Below are 24,885 nucleotides of genomic sequence, written 5' to 3' on the forward strand. Positions count from 1 at the left end.
ATCATCTCTTTAATTGGAGAATCTTCATTTGCTTACAATGTTGTTACAGATTTTTGAAGTCAAGGAATTATATAATTTCATATGTAAGTGCTATTATGCGCTAATTATTCCATACTCTAATTTGTCAATAAATTGATTTTTAGTTTCATATGTTATTAATATAATTGACTTACATGCCATTAAGATTTTATTCTAGTTTTCATTGAAATAGTGCACTCATCAATTACATCTTTCCATTTGGCTAGCATAGGAATGCTTATTGCTTCTATTTTCTAATTAATTATAGTGGGATTTAAGCTACGACCCACTAGTTTTTCTCCCCCGAATTGTTGTCTAAGGTTGTAGGAACATTGAACGTCATTAATAAGATAGGTAGCAACAAGACGTCACCATCATTAATTGCGTATAAATTTCTTTTCATTTCGATTCCAACAAGATGCACATATATAAGGAGAACATTCTTTGATGAAGGACAATAAGCTGTAGTTTTGGATGGGGTGGTCTATTGTGTATGAAATTATGAATACATTTACTTTCACTATAATATAGATAATAATACTTACAAAAATTATTATATATTCAAATACAACTCTGTGTAATAGAGTGATAGTCCATGAAGCACGGATACGCGTACGGGGTGCGGGAATGACACGATACGGGTACGTGGATACGTGATTTTTCGTAAAAAAAATAAAAATAGAATAAGGGTATGTTGGGGGTGCGCTGAATATAATATATTTTTATATTTTATTATATATTCATAAAAATTAAAAATTTAAATATTTTTTGAAAGAATTCAAACAATTTAATTGGAGAACAGTCAAATAACAATAACATCACTAAAATTTAATAGTACTTAATAAGTTCTAGTTCAAAGAACAATAACATCACCAATTGGGGCGCAACCTATTTACGTTGCGGCCCATCAAATGGACGGTTTGGATCATCCTATGGTGTGGGCCGTACAGTTTAAACCCCTTGAGGGCTGCCGAAGCTCTGATTCACCTCTGGTAACCTATAGAAATAGAGATGGACGAAAGGGACCAAAAAGCCATTCTTCATATACCTCGGCTCCGAGAATAGAAGTGGTTCGTTTTGTTTCTATACGCAATTCAATCTTTCGTTTTAACCTCTTACTTCCCGAGTTTCTAAAAAATATAAATTAGGATTAACTTATTTTTTGTTTTTTAAAAAACTTCCACTGCGAAATAAAAAAGTGAGTGAAGTGAGGTCCCTAAGATGAGGGACTGAACGACTCCACTATTGTATGCACGTGCTGTTTTAGATGATATGATAGTTCCTTGATCGTCACTAACAGAAATACCACGTCAATCTCATTCCTCTCCTTCCTAACGGGCCGCCATGAGCATAATGAATGGAGTAAGGCTTGACTATATGAGCTAAAGGGCGGTAGTGCTAATGAATCTATGAGTGGAGTGAGGTTCCTCGTTAGAGGGACCATTAAGGCCCAATCGTAGGCCCCACCCATACTTTTCAAAATGTATTGTACGGCGCACAAAGTAATTAGTCCATTTAATGGGCCACAAAGTAAATAGGTTGTGCCCCAACATATCATTTCCATAGGCTGATCCTAGCCCTCCGATCTAAATAGAAACGGCATATTATGGAAACCTCTATAGATTGGAGGGTTGCGATCATCTTATGGAAATGATTTTTGGGGCACAACATATTTACATTGTTGCCCATCAAATGGATGGCTTGGATCATCCTATGGAATGGACCGTACAATTCAGTTTGAAAAATATGAGTAGGGCCTACGATTGGGCCTACGATTGGGCCTTAATGTTGGTGTACAACCCAAACCATCCATTTAATGGGCCACAAAGTATATAGGTTGCGCCCCAAAAAATCATTTCCATAGGATGATTGCAACCCTCCAATCTATAGAGGTAGGGTTTGGGTGCGTACCAAACCGTGCATGCTGTTTGGGTGCGTAGCCAGTATGCACCAAGGGCGTACACGGACGCACCCGCACCCGCACCCAATACGCACCCGATACGGGTGCGTGGGCCTCCGGAGAGTACCCATGGTTCCCAGGTGATAGTTGAGTGTGAAACACTTGGGCCAATTACATTTGTCTTTGATGCCTGTCAATCCAAATAAGTTTTTAGTCTAAATGGTTTCCGGTGTCAAATTGACGGCTAGGAACGATGCGGTTGAATACTCGATTGACACGGCTGAGTACTCAGTTGATGTGGTCATAACTCGGGAGAGTCAAAATAGTTTTGATTGACTTTGTAGGGCGAAAAGTGGACTCGGACAAGAACGCAGTCAAGGTAAAATGGAGTCGACTCGGGGGAGTCAATGATGATGCAGAGGAGTTCTGAAACTATGGATTTAATTATAGAAGGCAATTCAATGTTCGTTGTTTGCTAAAAGACTACGAAGATAAATGGAATTGATGACCACAATTTCAAAATGCGGATGTGGGTCAAAACACGGCTGAAGAAAATCCTTGTCAACTCGGCAAGACAAGGTCAAGTACTCGGTTGACGCAGCTGAGTACTCGGTTGATGTAGTCATAACTTGGGAGAGTCAAGGAGCGACAATTAGTAGCTGATCTGACCCAACCCACATATATGTAAGCAAAGATATCAGGGTGACCATGGCAACGATACATAAGTCCCCAGCTCAGGCTGAACGTGACGAAGCAAACAAGATGAGGAGAACGAGGAGCATGCATGAACTGGCCAAGTATGTTGACCGCAAAGGCTAAGGAGGGAAAAGGAGATCCCCCTTACTAGCACGAAGAGAATGCTTTGAATCCATGGGTGAACACTAGCATACGACAGTGCTCGGCATCCATGGGTGAACTAGAGGGTGCACATCCCCAAGGTTTTAAATTTCGGTTTCGGTGTCGGTTTCAGCCACCACCGAAACCGATACATATCGGTTCCGGGCCGAAATTTCGGCCAAAATTATGCAAAAATATGATTATGATTTCGTTTAATTTTTTAATTTCGACCGAAATGTCTACAATTTCAGCGATTTCAATTGAAATTTCAGCTATTTCAGGGGAAATTTCATAAATTTCAGTGGAAATTTTGTAAAAAAATCCAAAAATGAAATTTCTGTTAATGACATTTTGGCGAAATTTCAGAATTTCAGTGAAATTTGAGAAAAAATTCGGCGAAATCTTGTAAAGAAACGACTTCGTGTGAATTTTGTTTTGGTCAGTGCCGAAACTGAAATATTTCGGCAGAAACGTTTTGGCCGAAATTTAAAACCATGCACATCCCAACATTCCACTATTTTTAGGTAGATCAAGGGCATTCTTCCACTTTGAAAGAATATGTTACAAAGAATAAAGTTTAGAGGGAACATAATTAAAATAATTACATACATACATAACTCACACATAATACCAAATGTACATGCATCACATGATAATACTCCCCCTCAAGATGGGATATATAATTCCAACATGCCTAGCTTGGTACTCGTATCCTAAAGAAAAATGCCCTAAACCTTCGTAACATATTGGCCGAATGATTTGACGAGGGTACATAATGAAGCCTCAGAGGAACCATAAAATATCTTTTCCCCTAACAAATTGGACATGCACTTCAATATGCTTCATTCTTACATGAAGAATCGAGTTAGATGTAATGTGAATCACAGCTTTGTTGTCATAATGAAATGTCATTGGAACACTAGTAGAGAAACCCAACTTGGAGATTAGGGAAAATGGCCAAAGGAGTTCACATGTGCCATGGGACGCAAATCTGTACCGTGCCTCAACATTACAGTGAGAGAACCCCGACTTTACCTTGTTCTTCCATATGACTACATTTCATCTTAGGAAAGCACAATATGCTAGTGGAGCGACGGTGAGTAGCTGATCTGGCCATATCCACATCTATGTAAGCAAAGCTATCAATATGAACTTGGGGACAATACATAAGTCCACAACTGAGGCTGGACTTGATGAAGTGAATGATGCGAGACACAACAACGATATGAGAATGGGGTCAATCACATGCGGGCCCACTTTGTTAGGATGATCCAAAGCATTCATTTGAAAGGCTCTTGCATAGGTAGGGTGTATACCAAAAATCAGCTCCATAGGATCATCCTAACCCATCTATTTGTGGAGGGCAAAATGGACATACCACAAATCTGCCCATTTTTGCCCTCCACTTTTGAAGGGGTTAGGATGATTTCAATGGAGCTGATTTTTGGTACACACCCTATCTATCATAGGGCCTTGCAAATGAATGCCTTGGATCACCACAAAAAATGTGGGACCCATGTGATTGGGCACTCGAGCGTACCATAAGCTTGGTACACTCGAGCGTACAATCCTTTTTCTCATATATATACCGTGAACAATAAACCCCGCTTCCTCTTTATTATACATAGACGAGAAAACGGTTTCTACACACTAGTGTAGATAAGTTATCTACACACTAACATAAAATAGAGTGGGGGCCCAAGGTTCTGTCGGTTCAAATACACATTCAAACGAACCAAAAGAAGCCTCATGAAGCGCGCCAATTTAAGAGGCAGTAATGAAAAAGGACGACTCTGCGATGTCAAGGGTATCAGGGTCTTTTGACCACCTGATTTTGAAGATTAGCCCGTGTTTCATTCTTGTCTTAAAAGGTGCCCATAATCCATAATTCCTCAAAACATGAGCCTGCATTCCGTACTTTTATCTTATTGTAGTGTGTTCGTCACTATAGGCATTTTTAAGATTAGTAATGAGTTTTGGACTTATATCATTACTATTTTGACCCAACTTGGCTCCTTACTAATAATGTTTCGTCCATCTATCACCTTGACGTGATCTTTGGATATTGGGCTGACCCGAGGTATTAACCCTGAACCCGACCCGACCTTGAGTCAGGGCCTAAAAAATGAACCCTAGCTCGCCCTCAGGGTTGGAAAATCCAGCCTAGACCCTGTTCGGGCTCAGGGCGGGTCGGGGCCGACAGGGCCAAACTTGCACCCCTAAGGAAAAGCTTGTTTTGGATTTTTTTCATTGGAAATGAATTTTCGAGTGTTTGCTAAAAAAAAATTTATTATTATTGTTAAACTTATTTTTTTTTCAAGTGATATTTGTCCAAATTCCGGTGTTTGCTAAACTTATTTATTATCGTTTAACTTATTGCTAAACTTATACACCGAGATTCAGTGTATAATCTGCCCCTCTCTCTATCTACCTTATGCAAGCTTCCATTGCTTCAGTTTGAAAACTTGAATTGTTGAGCATGGGACACCCCATGGCCCATGCCTATCCTTTTCGTAGCACAAAGATGGATGACTTCTTATTTTCAACAGCCATAAAAACAACCTTTTTCGAACTTTATCTTCAATTTTATTAATATTTACTCATATTTAGAAAACATGAGTGTTTTTTTTTATAGGTAAGCTGGGGTTTGGCAGGACCCCTGCCGGTTTATTTGAAAGATAAAGATATTACAGTCAACATACAAAAGACTAACCCTATCACAAGAATAGGGAATCAGACCAATTTCGACTTCCAACTTCAATTTCTCCTGTTCTAGTACATATGTTTCTACCTTATACTTTTAAGTATCTAATTATCACATCCGATGAATTTAGGCATCCGAGATTGTCTGAATGGTTTTCCTAAATGAGTTTTTATATGGTGGCCGACCATTCAAATGACAAGGGCAGGGTGGCAAAACCCTACCCATTGATTTTTGATCTGGTCAAGGTTTTGCCACCTTGCCCTTGTCATTTGGACGGTCGACCACCATATAAATTCTCTTCCTAAATATAACCAAAGATTAAAAAAAGCTGGGGTTGAGCCTCTAGCTCAATTGGTTAAGACCTTGTTCTTCAACTTCAAGGTTGGAAGTTCAATCCCAGCTTACCTAAAAAAAAACAATAGATTTTTGCAAAAGAAGTTTGCTTTATTTGCGTAAAGAGCCTTCTAGTTTCGTTTGGGTGAATTTTGAAAATCAGGTCATGCAATATATTTGTGACCCAAAATACCTACGTTGGAATTTGGAATGTTTTTTACTCATAAAAGGACCAAAATGTCCTTATAAGTGAAAAGGCAAAAATTACCTTCTAAAATCTTTATTCAATTCTCTCTAGCTTGTATACTTGTAGAGTTAATAAGTGTGTGATCTAAAATCTCAAAACGTCAACATCCTGGATTCTTTATTTAATGGAACAATTACCAATGGGGGACAAAAATTAGGCGGAATTATCAACAGGACCCATGCTTTTCAGAAATTATCAACGAGGGACAAAAGAGGTCTTGTCAGTAAAAGCTAGACAAAAATGCCCTTTGGCATTTACAATATGTTTTCATCTTGTTTTTTCCTTCCCTCTTCTTTTACTTTTCCATTTTCACTTTTTGATTTTTTTACCCTACTAGTCATCTTCCTCCTTGTTCAACCACTATTGTTGCTGGCAAATCTTGAAAACTCGAATGTTGAGTTCTTACCATGTATCTCTCTATATCTAGGTTTTGTTTTTCTTTTTTTAGGGTTTTGCACTATTTTTCATTCATCTGTTTCTGATTTATCTTGTTTAGGGTTTAAGCGGTTTGTATTTTAGGGTGTGTTCTGGAGATAATGCATAGATGGCTTCACTCACTTTTTGGAAGACAAGCAGTTTTATAAGAAAAAATTGATGTAATACATGAATGGATGGCTACACATTTTTTGATATACTTAATTTTTTTTTTGTAATACACAAATTGGGATGTAATACATGAAGCACATTTAATGAAAACAACATCAATTTCTTTTGTTATTTCTATCATGAGCAGAATTGTAATGCCATTAGAAGAGTTGCTATAGGCAGGGGGTTTTGTAGCAGAAGGGGTTTATCGACTCCCTCGAAGGGGGTTAGCAACTCTCAAAAGTAGGGTTACCAATTTCCGAATGGGCTTATCAAGTGCCTAAAAATTGGCCGAAGGTATTAGAATTTTGGAAGGGGGTTTTCAAGTCTCTGGGATTGGGGTTATCTAGTATAAAAAATGGGGTTACCAATTTCCGAATGGGGTTATCAAGTCCATGAAAATTGGCCGAGGGTATTGGAATTTTGGAAGGGGGTTTTCAAGTCTATATGGGATTGGGGTTATCTAGTATAAAAAATGGGGTTACCAATATCCGAATGGGGTTATCAAGTCCATGAAAATTGGCCGAGGGTACTAGAGTTTTGGAAGGGGTTTTCAAGTCTCTGGGATTGGGGTTATCTAGAATAAAAAATGGGGTTACTAATTACCAAATGGGCTTATCAAGTCCCTAAAAATTGGCCACGAGTACTAGAGTTTTAGAAGGGGGTTTTCAAGTATTTGGGATTAGGGTTATCTAATAACAAAATGGGGTTACCAACTTACGAATGGGCTTCTCAAGTCCCTTAAAATTGGCTGAGGGTACTCAAGTTTTGGAAGGGGATTTTCAAGTCTCTGGGATTTGGGTTATCCAGTATAAAAATGGGGTTACCAAATTCTGAATGGGCTTATCAAGTCCCTTATGAACACGTTTTTAGGTCCTATTTTTTTCACTCATTCATTTTCTCCGTTTTTTTCTTTCTACCCTACGATTCATCTTCCTCATCCTCCATTGAAAGGGAGAAGGAGAAATGCAAAACCCTAAAACAAATGAAAAACAAAACCTAGATATAGAGAGATAGATGGGAATGAACTCACGTTTTAAGTTTTCGAACTTTCCCGCCTCCAATGGTGGCTAAACGATGAAGAAGATGACTGGTAGGGTTAAAAAAGCAAAGTTGAAAATGGAAAAGTAAAAAAAAAAGAGGTAAAGAAGAGAAAAGAGGGGTAAGTGGAAAAACAAAACGTGTTGCTTAAGAAAAGGGCATTTTCGTCCAGTTTTTACTTGCAAGACATTTTTTGTCCCTCGTTGATAATTTTAGAAAAGTATGGGTCATGTTGATAATTCCTCCTAATTTTTGTCCCCCATTGGTAATTGTTCCTTATTTAATTCTCTCTAGCTTGTATACTTGTAGAGTTAATAAGTGTCTGATTTCAAATCTCAAAACGTCAACATCCTCACATAAGTGACATAACTGCATCATTACTTTATTTTCTGTGTGCAAGGACCACTAAACAAAAGGGTTGTGAGCAGATTCGATGGAAGAAAAGGGGCGAATATATAACTTCCGTGTTTAGACTTTCAACAGATCTCATCCCTCCAACAAAACTCATAACGGAATTGACTCCGACCGCCAGATCACCAAAATTCGCCGGACGAATTTCTCAGAATCGAAGGAAAAATGGGAGAATTTCTCAGGCAAATTCTTTTTCCCAGTAATTGTCATAATTACTTGTAGTTTTTTCCGTAATTGTCATATGTTATTATATTTTGTTGTTGTATTATTTTCGTAATTTTCCAACTTTACAACCATTTCTCCGTAATTTTTCATTTAAAACTTTATAACTTCTGTTATTTTACTATTTTTTGTAATGATTACTATTTTTGCTTTTGCTAGCAACCTTTGCCCCATGTGCAGGATGGGCCACATGCCGAGAAGTGGCATAGGAGAAGTTTGCTAGCAAATTCCTATAAAAAAAAAGAAAAAAGGGAAATGTTATCAACACTACTGTTTTTTGATGAGGGCACTCTCACTTTATTAAAAGTACGGTATGGCCCACACATAGGATGATCCAAACCGACCATTAGATGGGTCATAGCCTAAATAGGTTATGCTCCAAAAATCATTTCCATAGGATGATCGTAACCCTCCAATCTGAATGTTAGAGGGCTGATCCTAACCCTCTATAGATCGGAGGGTTAGAATCAACCTATGGAAATAATTTTGGGGCATAACCTATTTAGGGTATGGCCCATCTAATGGACGGTTTGAATAATCCTATGGTGCGGACCATACCGTACTTTTCATAAAGTGAGGAGTGCCCTCATCAAAAAACAGTAGTGCTGATAACATTCCCCAAAAAAATCTTAAAAAATACGGTAAAAAAGGAAATCAGCACCGACTCAGAGTAGTTGTAAATAATAAATAGGAGGCGGCTTTGGTCATCTGATCTGCTCATAACCTTCTCTTTCTTTGTTCTATAATTGTAGGGTTTTGAAAGCGGTTTCTCTCTCATTTTTTTAGGGTTTGTAAGCCATGTAAGATCTAGGTTTTTTGGTGTTGTGATTTTTATCCTGTTGATCTTGGGCTAGGGTTAGGGTTCTTTTTATTCTTTTTTTTTTAAATGGAGGTTCTTTTGTTCTATAATTGCCTTCTCTTTCTTTGTTCTATAATTGTAGGGTTTTGAAAGCGGTTTCTCTCTCATTTTTTTAGGGTTTGTAAGCCATGTAAGATCTAGGTTTTTTGGTGTTGTGATTTTTATCCTGTTGATCTTGAGCTAGGGTTAGGGTTCTTTTTATTCTTTTTTTAAAATGGAGGTTCTTTTGGTGTTGTGATTTTTATCCTGTTGATCTTGGGCTAGGGTTAGGGTTCTTTTTATTCTTTTTTTTTTTAAATGGAGGTTCTTTTTATTCTCTTCTTATGAGTTTACTCTCTTTTTTCTCTGCATCTGTGATGATGTGAAGATGATCGATTATTTTTTCTTGAATGACAAGATCACATTTCCTTTTCTCCAGAAACCCTAAATCGATTATTATTATTATTATTTTTTATTTTATTTTTTTATAATAAACCTACTGACAGTGTATCTTGCGTGTGCAGGTGTATTCCCGTATCTTTGGTTTTCCAGGTAAGTATAATCTTTATTATTATAATAAATGCTCTTTAATTTATAATAATGATTTGTATCTTTGGTTTTCCAAGTATAATCTTTATTTTTATAATAAATGCTCTTTAATTTATAATAAATAACACAGTTAGAAGCTTTAACTCCACTCCGTTCATTTTAAATAGTGTGCGTCTCTACTTTCTGTTCATTTTAAATAGTGTGCGTCTCTCCTTTCTCCATGCCCTCATCTTCCGACCTTTACTGTAGATCTCTGGTGTACTCCCTTTACTTGGGTCCCACCTTATGGCTCCAAGTAAGCTTAGCCACCTCTTTGCAAGTTTCTGCCAATGCAGATTTTTTTCAAAACGATCCAAATCTTCTAACCAAGTCGTTAAAGATGAAGCTCTTATAGGACAGAGCCGAAGGTTCATTAGGTGCCCCAGGAAAAAACCCTTGTTGTATCCGTGCTTGATATGTAATAAGTTAGGAGGCTTCACCTCAGCTAAAAGTTTGGACATGCACAATAAGAAGCACAGCCATACAAAGTACAAGTACAGATGTGTTTGTTGTCGGAACTTACTGGAGTCTGTGCAAGATTGTGAGGTTCATTTTTGTCCAACAACTGTGCCCAAGTGGACTGAGAATCCACAATTTCAAAAGTCGTACGTTTTTTTTTTGTTATTTTTTATTATTTTTTATTTTATTTTATAACGTCTTGATCTAATATTTTGTTCATTTTGAAGGAAGAGAATCCTTGGTAATAGTCACCTGGGGTGATATCCAGGTTAGAAGACGGGGACTCGCACCTCCAGAGCTATCGCAAGCACAACTACCACAAGCAGAGCCAGAACTGGATGGTGCTGAGGAGCCAGAAGGGGATGACGAGGATGACGACACTATTCGTTCCGAACACTCGGATTGAGATGTTGTCTGGTTTAGGATGTTGTAGGTTGTTTTCAGTTGTTTAATGATTCTACTTGAATTTCTCTTTGTTCTTTAATTTAGTTTTTTTGTGGGTATTTGGGTCAAACCTATGTAGCTTATTTTCAACTGTTTAATGAATCTGTTTCAGTTTCTTTGAGCCCATTTGTGTGTGCCAGTCAACATTAATGAACTCTTTTAGGCACGTTTAGATTAGGATTATCATGTTTATCCTTATCTTCTATCCCGTTCATCTGTAAGTGCTTATATATAACCACTGATTAATGCTAATAAAGATTAATGCAGATTAATCAAATCTTTAATCTTATCACCCTATTTAGTAAGGTTGCTATTTTTTTGAATTTTGGGTTGAGCTTTAAGCTTTAAATGAGGCTGGATTATCATGTTTATACTTTGGGATTTGCTAGCGTCCATCGCAAAAGGCATTTTGCGGAATGTCTGTTGCATGTGACAGCAGCCACCTCATGAATAATGACAAGATATGTGGAAAGTGAGCCTATGTGGCTGCTGTCACATGCAACAGATGCTCCGCAAAATGCCTTTCGCATTGGACTCTAGCAAATCCCACTTATCTTCTATTATGTTTATCTGTGAGTGCTTAAATATAAGCACTGATTATTGCTAATAAAGATTAACAAAGGTATATCAAATCTTTAATCTTATCACCCTATTTAGTACGGTAGCTAATTTTTTGAATTTTGGGTTGAGCTTTAAGCTTTAAATGAGGCTGGATTCGGGTCAAATCCAGTTTAATTTTGAGCAAAAACTCAACTTGACGTGACCCAAGCAAAAACGTACGACTTTTGAAATTGTGGATTCTCAGTCCACTTGGGCACAGTTGTTGGACCAAAATGAACCTCACAATCTTGCACAGACTCCAGTAAGTTCCGACAACAAACACATCTGTACTTGTACTTTGTATGGCTGTGCTTCTTATTGTGCATGTCCAAACTTTTAGCTGAGGTGAAGCCTCCTAACTTATTACATATCAAGCACGGATACAACAAGGGTTTTTTCCTGGGGCTCCTAATGAACCTTCGGCTCTGTCCTATAAGAGCTTCATCTTTAATGACTTGGTTAGAAGATTTGGATCGTTTTGAAAAAAATCTGCATTGGCAGAAACTTGCAAAGAGGTGGCTAAGCTTACTTGGAGCCATAAGGTGGGACCCAAGTAAAGGGAGTACACCAGAGATCTATGGTAAAGGTCGGAAGATGAGGACGTGGAGAAAGGAGAGACGCATACTATGTAAAATGAACAGAAAGTAGAGACGCACACTATTTAAAATGAACAGAGTGGATTTCTAACTGTGTTATTTATTATAAATTAAAGAGCATTTATTATAAAAATAAAGATTATACTTACCTGGAAAACCAAAGATACAAACCATTATTATAAATTAAAGAGCATTTATTATAATAATAAAGATTATACTTACCTGGAAAACCAAAGATACAAACCAAAGATACGGGAATACACCAGCACACGCAAGATACACTGTCAGTAGGTTTATTATTAAAAAATAATAATAATAATAATAATAATAATCGATTTACGGTTTCTGGAGAAAAGGAAATGTGATCTTGTCATTCAAGATGGTCTATATATGGATTCTAGTCAGTTATTTTTCACATTTTTTAAATATATTTTTTTGCTCTAATTTACAATGCTTGTTTTGTTTTTTTATGTTGTCCTTTCCTCTTCAATTCGTTCGCTGTGATGTGTCCTCTTTTTCCTTATTTGCTGCTACTTTGGATATACCAAGAAGTTGTGCTCTATATCGGTCTGGAATTTTATTTGCCGGAAGGTATCCAAATTCTAAAAATTCACGTGATTTTAATTTCAGCTAGTAAAATGTTTTCAACTTCATTTTGGACTTCCATCCCAAGAAATGAAATTTCCAACATCTAATAATATGTTTCTTTCACTGATATTTCAATATTATTCACTCTTAAACTCTTTAATTTCATAGTTGTTCCCTTTGAAGTCTTTACCTACATTTGAAGTTATTCAATTCAGAATTTCTCAGAAATGTGAGACTGCATACATTCCTGAAATTTATTAAAGATTATATTCATTAGAGACTCTCCTAAAACTTACAAGTTTAGGTGTTGAAGTTGAAAGTTTAGAATTTTCAGCGAGTGTTTAATCAATTGATTTCTAGAATGCTTTTTTAGGGATCCCGAGTATCTCGCCCAGCGTGAGAAATCTCCTCTGAACTCCTCGGAAGATTGCAAAGCACTCCATTGATTAAACTCCATCAAATTCGGTCTTTATTTGCAATTAAGGTTATTTCTGGTTAAGTCATATAAAATTGTTATGACCAAAGCATTTGAAAGCATCCAAGGTAAGAAAGTACCACATTATAATGGAAAGTAATGTTTATAGTAGGTTTATATCTATTTAGTTATGGAGAAAGATATTTCATTATGTCTGCAACTTTGTCTATTCTCACTTGATAGATTGCTGCTTTGACAGAAACATGTAAGACTATATGATGTTAATGGTAAAATATTTCATGCTTTTGTTCAATGAAACACTTTTTTTTTTTTGAAAACCTACAATTATTTTCCTTTTCCTTACGACTTTGATTATATCTGCATACCAAGTCCATCCTATTGCCAGCAGGGATGGACTATTGAAAATTGTATCACACAATGTTATGTCAATAACTTCTCTTATACCTCCAGGGCATGGAATATCAACACTACTAATGGTATAATCTTGTGATGGTCTTGGGGTCTTCAGGTTGCTTCAGCCACCTAAGTTACTAAATGGATGAAAAGGAAGTATTGAACATGACAACTTCACCTAAGCATATTGATTCGGAAACAAGTGCGCTTAGGGGATTGATTTTTCTTGTATCCGGCTTCATTTCTCTCATTGTTTTCCTCTGTGCTTCTGTCCTATCCAAGCTCCTTCCGCCATTTACGAATACATTTTTATCTGCAATTCAAAATGACAGGTATTGTTTGGAATGCATTTATATGTCATGTTTGACATCCTTTTATTGTTTTTATCATATTTAATTGCATTTACCTTTCATGGTTTACCAGTTGACCATATTAGCTTGTATTTATTTCCTTACGTGACATAGTTGTTTCAAATTGCATGAATTAGTGAATTTCAACTGACAAAACAGGGGAACTTGCTTCAATAAAATGCACATTTTTTCTCTGGAAGTTGTCAATTTTAGCATCTCCTGAATGTAAAGGAGCTTGAAATGCAACTGGACCGATCAATGTTAATGCTCAGTTGTTTCTTTACATACAAGATAGGTTTATGTTATTTCATTGGATGCAATTTGAAAGGCTCAATGGCTTATATTCAAATAATATATAACAATGTAAATTGGATTGAGGATAGTACACAATATAACAAAAGGAGCAATGCAACGCTTTTGAACCCGAAACTATGGTTTCATTGGATGCTTATGGAACTATTAGGACATTACTTGGTCCAGCCTCAAACTTGATGGATTTATCGAACTGATGTTATAATTTCAAATGCAATTTTACATTGGATCATATACTTCACAAACTGTAACTAATTAATTAATGTTGAGAAATATTTTTCTACATATATTATAGCTAATGGTGTAATATGAGATATTATTTACAAACAGTTAAAACTAGCTAATTCACCACTTGAATTTTCATTAAGATCCACATACCACAACCTATGATATCTAGATATGGATACAGAGACTTACATGGATATTTTAGTGGAAATACGACTATCTTTTTGAAATCAAACAAAAATCTTTTTGAAATCTTTGGAACAAAGACAACTACAACTATCCCATACTCTGAGAAAGGAAACAAGGCATAAATCAAAATTAGAAACTTCACCTATAATTAACTTTAGAAAATGGAATTGATCATATGTTGAATATAATATCTACAAGACACATGCTCAGAATTTAAATTACAAACAGCAAATGAGAAGAATTACAGCTAATTTAATGATGTCACCATATGATTGAATTGGATAGTTAATTTGAAACAAAAAAAGTATCCATGAAATATTTTTTGGGAGATGATATTTTCACCCCCTCTGCAGTACGCATTCGACCCCCCTTATAACATGAACAGTGGGCAACGTTTAGCGCTTTTGACATCAAATCACATTAAAAGGGGGCGAATGCGTACTGCAGGGCGGGGGGGTATCATCGCCCTATTTTTTGTTTGGGTGTTGTATCCTGTTCAAAAGATTAGTTTGGACTATATATATCTGGATAACATAGCGTAGGCTTCCTCACCAACGATTGTGGTTTTCTGGTTGAGAAAACCAAATTTCAAGTACCACCTAGATTACGGTCTACGACCCAAAATTTGACCATGTATTTATCTAGTTTCAGCACCAAAGAGGGTTCGAATCATAGTTGAACATAGTTGCTAGTGTGGGAAGTGAACGCTCTCAGGAAGACGGGAAGTAGGAAGAATGAAGGGAAGCGACAGAGAAGCTTGAAAATTTTGAAGAAATGAAAAAAATTTTAGGTAAATTCAAAACATTAGCAGTTTGAAACAATCGACTGTAAACGAATCAAAATTCCCACAAACATTAAATACTAATCCCTAATGGCAACCAACTTTACCAAATTAAATTATATGCAAATCCAAATATCCAACTCCCAACCATTAATCACAATTTTAAAAATCAAAGTTATTATATAATTTTCTCAAGTCAAATAAAATAGAAAGATATTAAGTCTTATTTCTCTTTCCCTTCGGGTCAAAGAATGTTCACTTGGTCTCTGTCCTCTTCTCCTACAAATGCCCTTTTCTAAAACAAAAACTAAAGTCCTTTTGTTAGAAGACTAAACCAAAACAAAGACTTTCTATTAGAGAGCAACTAAAAAAATACTTGTTCACATAAATCCTACACCGTGATTGTTCGCAACAAATTTCATATGTATGAAAGGGGAAATCACACATATATTAGGATCAAATTTCCCTCTTGCGAGAAGAGGTTTTATTAATTTTGGTAGGGATCGTACACTTCCGGCTTTATTGCCCGTTAATTACATTTCTTGAAGAAAGAAAATACCTCTAATTATCCATCAAAGAGGTTCCCTATCTAAATACAACTTTTAGTTAATTATCCTTTTTGATAGATCTTTTCGGATGGAATTTCTCTGTCTTGGGGATTTTCTTCATCTTCTCAAACTTTCTTCATTTTCTTTTGGGGATGCGTCATCTTTATCATATTTCTCCTCCAAGAGAAATGTCTTCTCCCTTTAAGGAGTCTCTGGGAAGAAATCTTAAAGGGACCTTTAGAGAGTCTCTTAAAAGAGATTCTTAAGGGATTTTCTTCTTTCTCCCGAAGGAGAAAGGTCATCTTTCTTTTGGGGAAACCGCCGTCTTTATCATCATTCTCCCGGAAGAGAAACGCCTTCTCCTTTTAGGGAGTCTCTGGGAAGAGATTCTAAAGAGACCTTTAGAAAGTCCTTGGAAGAAACTCTAAAGGAATTTTCTTCATTCTTCTCATGAAAGAGAAAGGTCTTCCTTCTTTTGGGGAAACCGCCGTCTTTATCTTTTGGGGAAAAACCAAATCTTTTCTCACATTTCCCTCCTTTTTCTTCTGTTTCTCCTTTCGCGTAGCTTTTTCTCCCCGAAGATCCGATCCCCTTTGCATAGCTTTTTCTCGCCAGATTTGGATTAGATCCTTTCTCAAAAGGACATTTCCATTTATAGAGATTACTTAGACTAGTTGGTTACTGCCAATTTATCCCTTATCTTAAATTTCACGATCTCAACTTTCTCCTTTTGGAACCGTTGAGAGTGCCACCTCATCTCTTATCCAGGATCCAACGATCACTTCCCATTTTATGGGGAGTTGCGTAACCTCCCCTTTTGAAACATGGGTGACTTATTTCCCTTTTCAAGAGAGTTATTTTGTTTCCTTAAATTTAGGAATTTCCTTTCCCTTGGTCGTAAATTAAAGTATTTTAACTTTTACGTTTATTCTTTTATCTTTTAGGACTAGCATGACGTATAACTACCCTTTTTCTCTCTTCTTATTTTACAAAGGGATTTTACTATTATCCCTTTTTTGTAAAATTTCGCGTCCAACAAATACCCTTCAAGTTTTGTAAGTGAAGGGGTTCTAAGGCCTGCAAGACTTGATTTTGATAAAAGGTTATTTTAATAATTTTGATTTTCTTTTACCCGAGGTATTTTGGTCTTTTTACACTTGCTTTGGTGGTATTTTGACCATTTTTCTTAACCCGAGGGTATTGTAGTTTTTTTACCTAATCTGGTGATATTTTGACCATTTTTCTTGACTCGAGGGTATGATGGCCATTTTACCTAATTTGGTGGTACTTTGACTATTTTTCTTGACCTAAGGGTATTGTGGTCATTTAACCTAATTTGGTGGTATTTTGACAATTTTCCTTGACCTGAGGATTTCCTGGTCTTTTTATACTTGATTTGGTGGTATTTTGACCATTTTCTTTGAATTGGGGATATTCTTGTTAAATTGTCATATCTGGTCTATTCTTGAAATTTTCCTTTAATTGGGTTATTCCGGTCACTTTTACCCGATTTGGGGTCTCCTGGTGATTTTTCTCCGGATTTGGGGGTATCCTGGTATTTCCCTTGAATGGGGGATGTTCCGGTCACTTTTCCCCGATTTGAGGTTTCCTGGTTAATTTTACCCGATTTGGGAGTATTCTTATAATTTCCCTTGAAACGGGGATATTTTGATCAATTTTACCCGATTTTGGGTCTCCTAGTAATTTTTACCGGATTTGTGGGTATTTTGATAATTTCCCTTGAATCGGGGATGTTTTGGTCACTTTTGCCAGATTTTGGGTCTACTGGTGATTTTTACCCGAATTGGGGTTGTTCTTGTAATTTCCCTAGTTGTACAGTAGGGTCCACCACTCCACTCGATGTATGCATGGGTTGGGTCCATCATTTTGAATCCCATGTTTTATTGTATGGGGTCCATTAATTTTTAATGGTAAAAAGAGACATGGAACTTCCCAGTAGATCACCCATCTCAGTACTACTCTCGCCCAAGCAGGCTTAACTTTGGAGTTCTGGTGGGATCCAGTGCATTTGTGTTGGTATGATCGCACCCTATGGGGCCCACAGGGTATATCAGGGTGACCATGGCGATGATAAACAAGTCCTCAGCTCGGGCTGAACGTGATGAAGCAATCAAGATGAGGAGAGTGCTTTGGATCCATGGGTGAACACTAGCATGCGAGTGTGTTCTAGATCCATGAGTGAACTAAAGGGTGCATATCCCAACATTCCACTATTCTTCGGTAGATCAAGGGCATACTTCCACTTTGAAAGAATATGTTACAAAGACTAAAGTACCCTTAGTGAAGGGAACATAGTAAAAATAATTACATGCATCACATGACAACACTCCCCCTCAAGATGGGATATATTATTCCAACATGCCTAGCTTAGTACTCGTATCCCAAAGAAAAAAGGCCCTAAACCTTCGTAACATATTGGCCAAATGATTTGATGAGGATACATAATGAAGCGTCAGAGGAACCATAAAATATCTTTTCCCCTGACAAAGTGAACATGCACTTCAATCTGCTTCATTCTTACATGAAGAATCGAGTCAGATGCAATGTGAATCACAGCTTTGTTGTCACAATGAAATGTCATTCGAGCACTAGTAGATAAACTCAACTTGGAGATTATGGAACATGGCCATAGGAGTTCACATGTGCCATGGAATGCAACTCTGTATCGTGCCTTAACATTACAGCGAGAGACAACCGACTGTAACTTGTTCTTCCATATGACTAAAGTTCCTCTTAGGAAGGCACAATATCCTAGTAGAGCAAAGGTGCTCTACGGTCAGTAGCTGATCTGGTCATATCCACATCTATGTAAGCAAAGCTATCTATATGAACTTGGGGACAATACATAAGTCCACAACCGAGGCTGGACTTGATGAAGGGAAGGATGCGATGCACAACAACGATAAGAGGAGAATGGGATGCTTTTGGGTAATTTACCACTTTGAGTCTAAGTAGTAGTGCAATTTTGGTCTATATATGGATTCCAGTAACAGTTATTTTCACATTTTGTAATATATTTTTTTGCTCTAGTTTCCAACGCTTAGTTTTGTTTTTTTGTTTTTTTATGTTGTCATTTCCTCTTCAATTCGTGCCCTGTGATGTGTCCTCTTTTTCTTTATTTGCTGCTGGTTTGGATATTTTAAAAAAGTTGTGCTCTATATCGGTCTGGGATATTATTTGTCGGAAAGTATTCAGATTCTAAAAATTCACTTAGTTTTAATTTTAGCTAGTAAAATTTTTTCAACTTCTTTTTGGACTTCCAGTCCAAGAAATGAAGTTTACAACATATAATATGTTCTTCCACTAATATTTCAATGGGACTACGTAGAAAACATAGGTACCTGGAAGAAGTGGAATCTTGAGATCAAAGCATCCACTAATACTTTCGAGTCGGATGTCGAACATTCCATTCAGCTAGGACATGTAAATTTTAGGTCAAAGTCACATGTTGCCAAAACATTTTAAGACACAAAATGCTTACGGAGAAAGAACCTAATTTTTTCTTCACTTGGGACTTTGGTACGGATGTGTGTCCCGTCTATAGCTCCGATGTAATCCTTGAAATATGGCATCCACCTTTCATTAATGCAAGAAGATTGCAACTTGCTCCTCCAATTTACATTGGATTGTATCCTCGAGGGTTCCTGTCCGTCTAAATATTTGGACAAATTTGAGAAAGAAGTCAACGTTCATCCATACAAAGCTATGACAATGATCGTCTGATTTGATGACCCAAGCAATGAACGTACATCACGCGAGGTAATTGCTTTCATAGGGAGCTCTAACAAGATAGTTTTCTTAGTACACTTTACAAAGTACTAGCATAGCAGTTGCACCAGCCATTAGTTGTGCGACTGCTCGCCCAATTAGCTCATTCCTACGCGTCAACTCATCTCTTCGCCTCAACTCTTTCTTCCTCTTTGTAGGACGACGAGGCATCCTGGTATAAATAAGAAGTCGTTAACTAAATGGAAAATACAGCATAATCACAAACAAGGTATCTTAAACACAATCACAAACAAGACAGTCACAAACAATCCATCCATCCATAAACCCTCCCTCCATAAACCATCCATCCATCCATAAACCATCCCTCCATAAACAATCCATCCATAAACCATCCCTCCATAAACCATTTATCCATCCAAGCACATGCAAACACATCTACCTAAATACATTTATCTGATAAAATAGAATAAAAAAAACTGTGAATATTGATTACCCTGCAAATGATGGATATTGAACTTGAATCAATGGAAAATACAACACAATCACAAACAATGCATCTTAAATACAATCACAAACAAGGCATCTTAAACACAATCACAAACAATCTATCCAACCATGAACCCTCCCTCCATAAACCATCCATCCATCCATAAACCCTCCCTCCAAAAACCATCCATCCATCCATCCATCCAAGCACATGTAAGCAAATCTACCTAAATACATTTATCTAACACAAATAGAACCCAACAAAAAAAAAATGTGAGTATTGATTACCTTGCAAAAGATGAATATTGAACTTGAATCAATAGAAAATACAACACAATCAGAAAGAAGGCATCTTAAACACAATCACAAACAATCCATACATCTATAAACCCTCCCTCCATAAACCATCCATCCATAAACCTTCCCTCCAAAAACCATCCATCCATCCATAAACCATTCATACATCCAAGCACATGCAAACACATCTACCTAAATACATTTATCTAACACAAATGGAAGGAAAAAATAACTGTTAATATTGATTACCTTGCAAATGATGGATATTGAACTTGAAAAGGAAGCTCAGATGAGGACACCAACCACCTGCAAAACAAATGAGAGCAAAAATAAATGAAAGGATGAAGAAGAACAAACGAGACCAATAAGCCCCATATCAAGAACCCTAACCCTTGGATTTTCAGCCAAAACCCAAAACAAGAACACTAAAACCAGAAAAACCCCAAAGAAGATCCCCAATACTGTTACCCCAAACCCTCGGATTTTAAGCCAAAACAAAAGAAAAGAAAGCATCAGTATTTAGCCCACTATTCTATTTCGAATGCAGAGAGAGAGAGAGAGAGAGAGAGAGAGAGAGATTGAAGCATCCATGAGAGTGAATCCAAAAACCCCGAAAATGGAAGCCATGAAAATGGGTAAAAAATAGAGAAAAGACAGAGGGAGATAGAGAGAGCAAATCAAAACCAACCAAATCAATGTGGTGGAAGACCCACGGTAGCCACGAAAAAAATCTCAAGAAAACCCCCAAAAAACCCAATCAGAGAGAGAGAGAGGTAAAATCCCTAAAAAAGGATCTATGTACACAGACTCAAAACTCAAAAAATCTGAAAATGGAGGAAAAAATCAAAAAACTTGTACAGAGACTCGTTTTCTACGAGAACGTGTAAGAGAGAGAGCTTATGCTTACCTTCTCTAGCTAGGTTGAATATGGGAGACAACTTAGGATTTCTAGGGTTAGGATAAAAGGAGGAAGAAGATGGAGAGGGTTTCTATGGTTAGGGCAAGGTTGAAGATGGAGAGGCGAGATCGACTTTTTTTTTGTTGGGCGCTGCGAAGCCGAGAGTCCCGATAAACTAAAATCCGTCCGATTTTGCGCCTTTTCCGACTGATTTTTATTTCAACGGAATCCACGTCATTTTACATACGCCCAAATCGCAACAGAACCCACGAAAACCATTTTCCGTTTCTACCGGAAATCCGCCCCAATCCACGCAACTGAACACAAAAGGGTATTTTAGTGCGAGTATCATTTCCTTGTGTTTTTAAGTTAAATTGTCTACTGTTTCTTGGGAAAATGACAAAAAAAAAAAAAGCTATTTTTTGCACTATTACTGAAAAAATAATTGGAAGTTGAATATGACCAGAATAAAGTGCTTTTCATTGTTCATGGATTTTGGAGGACAAAAATGCCCTTCACCTTTTTTAATCACATCTATTATTTTATTTACTTTTTGAAACTTACCTCTCTCTTCTTTTGCATCTCTCTTCCTTTTCAATCACATCCATTATTTTATTATTACTTTTTGCAAAACAAATTTCAATAGTTATTATGGGATTTTATTTTTGTTTTGCAAAACCAATTTCAACTACTATGTAGGGATTTTGTTACGGTTTTGCAAATGTGAACCACTTTTTAAGATTTTGTTAGGGTTTTGCAAAACCAATTTCAACCACTGTTTAGGGTTCTGTTATGATTTTTCTACGTTTGAAAATCCTAGTTGTTTAGAGTGTTCAAATAGATGTTAAAAGTTCCTAAATAGTGGTTCAATTTATAAAATAGTGGTTGGAAAAGTGATCATACTCGGTCGAGTAGATAAGCTTATCTACTCGGTCGGGTTAAAAACAGTGCGGGCCCACATTGTTTGGGTGATCCAAACCATTCATTTGAAAGGCCCTTACCTAGATAGGGTGTCCATAAAAAATCAGATCCATAGGATCATCTTAACCCATCCAAAAATGGAGGGAAAATGAAAAAAATGGACAGTCACAAATCTGAGCATTTTTTCCCTCCACTTTTGGATGGGTTAGGATGATCCTATGGTGCTGATTTTTTGTAGACACCCTATCTAGGTCAGGACCTTTCAAATGATTGGTTTGGATCACCCAAACATTGTGGGCCCTCACTGTTTTTAGCCGATCGAGTATATAAGCTTATCTACTCGACCGAGTACGCTCACTTTTCCCAATAGTGGTTTATAGTGTTGAAATAGTGGTTTCCAGTGAGGAGTTAGTGGTTGAAATCTTAAATTATTGGTTGAAATTTGTTCAAAGTGTGTGTCCTTAGTGGTCGAAATAGGTGTAATGGTGATAAATTACGGGTTAAAATATGTAATTAGTGGTTGAACATGTCTATTTAGTGGTTGAAAATGTTATTAGTGGTTGTAAGTATCTGTTTGAACCACTAATATGTAAATAGTGGTTCAAAGATCTATAGTGTCCAGTAGTTGTTGAAAATGAGAAAGCAGGTGTAATATTGTGGTTAACAGTTATAAGTTAGTGGTTACAAGTGTCTATTTAGTGGTTGAAATTCTGTATTTAGTGGTTGAAACTCTGTATTTAGTGGTTGAAAGTCTGTATTTAGTAGTTGAAAGTGTCTGTTTAGTGGTTGAAAGTGTCTTTTAGTGATTCAAATTGTTTATAGTGTGTAAAATAATGGTTAAAATGTGAAATCAGGTGGTTAAATCTATTTTAATGCTTTAAAGTGTCCAAATAGTGGTTGAACTCTGTAATTATTGTTTGAAATGTGATTGAAATCTATAATTACTTGTTAAAAGTGTCTTTTTGGTGCTTCTACAGTGTGTAAATAGTGTATGATAATTCACAACCAGGGGTAATAGTGGTTGAAATCTTCTATTTAGTGGTTGAAAGTGTCCAACTAGTGGTTGAACTCTGTAATTATTATTTGTAATTGGTTAAGAGTTATTATAGTAGTCCAAATAGGTGTAATAGTGGTTTATAGTGATAAATTAGTAGTTAAAATATGTAATTAGTGGTTGAAAGTGTCAATGTAGTGGTCCGAAGTGTCGAAATACTTGTGCAAACTGTATATAATGAGAAATTAGTGGCTGGAATCTGTAATTAATGGTGTAGTAGTGGTTTATTGTTTGAAATCTGTAATTAGTGGTTGGAAGTGTCTATATTTTATTGTCTTTAGTATGCATCTACTCTGGTATAACATATGTTCACATACTGCAATGATTTTGTTTCTGTAGAGAAGGGCGGAGTAAGTAAGGTTACGTTGACACTATGGTGAGTAACTATGACTTCAGCCCGTACATTTATTCATTCATTAGCGATTTTTTTAAGTGTTTACTCTTTTACGATAATGTATTTCTGTGCAGGCTATTTATCTTTCATCTAGATGTTGTCCTTCCGGCACCGATTCGACCAGAGTTTTGCTTCCTCCGACGTGCGTGCTTCATCCGGTGGTCATTTCTCTTCCCCTCTTCGTGTATTTCATCTCCTTTTTCGCTCTATATTCGTTGCATGATGCCTAAAGCTCGCACCGCTCAAGGCGAAGGCTCTCACGAGGAAGAAACAAAGGAAAACGTGTTCGCAACCAAGATCGATCTCCCTTTGCTCCGCCGCCGCCTCCTCATACCTATGTGGAGCTCATGCTTCAACAAATCCCAAAGATAAAGATTTTGAGCGGACGACAAGTCGACACTGAGGCCTACGAACGATTTCCACTCGTCAACGACTTTACCGCTCTTGGTTGGGAAGGTATTCTCTCTTACAGTCCTTTGTGTATCTACCCTGCTCTTGTTTACGAATTTTACACACACCTTAGGATTTCCCTTGAAAACCTAACCCTCACTACCAAAGTTCGTCATAAAAAGGTAACTCTTTCACTAGACGAATTTGCCAATGTCTTTGAACTTTCCAATGATTGAGCCCAAGTTTTTTTTTGGCCAAATGACGACATTGATTCCACCGGTATCCCATCTCTCACCGTGTTCTCAGGCATTTGTAAAGCCTATGATCCATCCACTCAAGTCAAGACCCATGACCTTTCTGAGACTGCCCGTATTTCCCACCTGATCATTTACAATAACAGCATCCCACGGGCCGGGTGTAAGGATGAGGTACGCCCTCTAGAGGTGCTTCTTACATTTGCTCTCCTTACGAACACCCATGTGAGTCTCGCCTATATCATTTTTCGACATATGGCAAAGGTCCCTACGAAGGCACACACTCATCTTCCTTACAGTCTTCTTTTGAACAGGTTGTTTCAATTCCTTGACATTCATATTGAGAATGTCAAATCCTCTGCTGCCACTATAGATATCGACCAAACTACTCTCTGTAAAATGCGCATTCCTCAATTTTTAGAGAACATTCCTGCGCATGGTGGTCCTGATGTTCCATGGGACAGTGTCGATGCTCCCGATGCTCCTATTGTTGAACCAGTACCTCCACATCCTTATCCCTCTCTTGGAGGTCCTGTTCCTCTTACTTTCACCGGCACCACACGTGATTTCAACATCCTCTACCGTGGTCTCCAGGGCTCCTTCATTCATCACTATGATAGACTCCGGTACTCTGTGGAGCAATTTCGTTTGGAGAACAAGGCACAATATGATGCCCTTACTGGCTCTATCGCGGACCTGTCACTGTACGTGACACATCTTCATGAAGAGTTCACTGCGTTCGAGGAACGCTTTAGTGCCGCGTCGTTGTCTTCACCACCACCAGAGGCTTAGGACT

General features: G+C 37.2%; 1 long non-coding RNA gene and 1 pseudogene across 13 annotated transcripts in view; both read right to left on the bottom strand.

The window, feature by feature from the left end:
- LOC143854146 (uncharacterized) overlaps positions 1-21,410 on the bottom strand; it is a 41,951-nt gene extending 20,541 nt beyond the window's left edge. For 5 of the 13 annotated variants that reach the window (XR_013237430.1, XR_013237433.1, XR_013237439.1 and 2 more), the window contains exons 1-3: positions 21,086-21,410; positions 20,428-20,484; positions 19,008-19,606 (exon numbers count right to left, since the gene is read on the bottom strand). This is a non-coding gene — a long non-coding RNA (uncharacterized LOC143854146). Of the gene's footprint in view, positions 1-13,418; positions 13,554-19,007; positions 19,607-20,427; positions 20,485-21,085 lie in introns of all 13 variants that reach the window. The other 8 variants (XR_013237434.1, XR_013237432.1, XR_013237438.1 and 5 more) reach the window with 4 other exon arrangements.
- Positions 17,579-17,696, bottom strand: LOC143855317 (5S ribosomal RNA; annotated as a pseudogene).
- Positions 21,411-24,885: the final 3,475 nt, after the last annotated feature.

This window comes from Tasmannia lanceolata, unplaced genomic scaffold (genome assembly GCF_043159265.1).
Source record: "Tasmannia lanceolata isolate RefF3 unplaced genomic scaffold, GAP_Taslan_0.1 ptg000020l, whole genome shotgun sequence".
Classification (NCBI taxonomy): Eukaryota; Viridiplantae; Streptophyta; class Magnoliopsida; order Canellales; family Winteraceae; genus Tasmannia; species Tasmannia lanceolata.